This window comes from Palaemon carinicauda, chromosome 5 (genome assembly GCF_036898095.1).
Source record: "Palaemon carinicauda isolate YSFRI2023 chromosome 5, ASM3689809v2, whole genome shotgun sequence".
In the NCBI taxonomy this organism is placed as follows: domain Eukaryota; kingdom Metazoa; phylum Arthropoda; class Malacostraca; order Decapoda; family Palaemonidae; genus Palaemon; species Palaemon carinicauda.
Genome location: NC_090729.1, coordinates 99262193 through 99264097, shown reverse-complemented (window position 1 = coordinate 99264097; position 1905 = coordinate 99262193).

The following is a 1905-nucleotide window of genomic DNA, read 5'->3' as shown; positions in this document are numbered from 1 at the left end:
TTAGGGAGTCTGAGTCAGTGTGGTTGGCGGCCATTTTGTGGACATATCCGAAGCGTAAGTTGCCCTATCTATATATATTCTTGTTCCCTATAGAATTTGTGATATTTTGGTATATTTTTACCTGCATAAATATCATATTATATATTAAATATATGTATTTATTTACTAAATTTTTTAAGTACCCAAAAAATTACCTTTAGATATGGCCCCTGATATAAATGTAATTTACAAAATAATGAAGATTTTTTTACATATTTCTATTTAGGATAACATATGTTTATTCCCTAAAAATTTAGCCACTTCCTATTTCATTTGGGTACCCAAAAAAATTCATGAAATTTGGACAAAAAAAAGTTACCCTTTTTTTTCTCATTTCAGATCTTCACCTCCATGGGTCTGACTTCATCCAAAATACATCAAGATGTGTCCTAAACATTCAGGAATCAATTCCTAAAAGGATTTGTGTATATATGTATAAACTTTTTTTTTATGAATTTTTATGTAAGGTCCTTTTTTTCTACCTAATTTTTTAAAATATTTATAATAAATAGTTTTTCTGCAGATGAGTAGTATTTATCTTTACAGTTGTTTTAAGCATTCATTGAAGTTTTTTTTGGCAAAAGAAAAAAGGAGGTTACTGCTAAAACTGATTTTTCAAGAATTTTTTTTGGCGTCGGGGTCGCGCGCGTCCGAGTATACCCTTAAAGGGGTGTCCGAGGAGCGTACCTATCCAGGGTTAAAGGTGAAGAAACATAGAGATAACACTTGTGCCATGTGTTCTTTACACAGTGTGAAAAGACAATCATTCAGAGAAATGCATATTAGAAAATCTATTGTGGCATTAATTATTATTCCCTTTCAGGTGAAGTAAGCATTTCTGGTCTCGTCTGTATTTTATGTTTCTTTTGTATTCACTAACATTTTATTACCGCTATATAATGTATGTTGAATTACTATTTATTGATTACCAGTAAATATTTGATTGTTGCATCTTATTTCGCCCCAAAATTTGAATGAATAAAGATATGTATGAGTATTATTTAATCCTTAATAATCTGCATATTTACATGTGAACAAAATGAATTTTGTTCTAACATGAATACAACTTTTCTCTGCCTATGCATACTTTGTTCCTACACGGGTACAAACTTGTCTGATTTTGCATACAGCTAATCCTGTATGCTGTAGATGCTACGGTGGCTCATATAAACCTATTCGTTCACATGAATAAATATAATCATTTGATAGACTGGAAGAACTCTAAAGAGCTGCTATTCTGTGAAGATGTTGTGAAGAGAAATATTATAGAATCAAGTATTTTGTGAAGAGAAATATTATAGAATCAAGTATTATAAAGATAAACTCGGATTGTGTTTTTAATATTAGTGCTGGTTTATATAAATTGGATAATTTCATCATGACCAATATTGTTCAACAATTCAGAATTATATAATTTGTGTTTACCTTTTTTGTGTGTTTATGACCAGTTTGCATTCAAGTAAAAATTTTGGCTGTGGGTTGTTTGATTGTTTGACAATGCTAGTTAGCTGACTATGTTTTTCTGTCATTTCTCTACTGATATAGAAAAAAAAAAATTAGTTTTTTGTTTTTATCCTATTTTACTTATTGACGTCCTTCAACTATGTCTCACTTTTTATTGTACCCTGAAGAAGTGTATTAAAATGCACGAAAGCGCTTGGTACTAAAGCTTTTTATTATTTCCTACTGGCTTTTGCGTATACCAAGTCACGTGATCCTTGTGGCAGTAAAGCATGTGTATATATATATATATATATATATATTATATGTGTATATATATGTGTATATATATATATATATATATGTATATATATGTATATATATGTATATATGTATATATATGTATATACTGTATATGTATATATA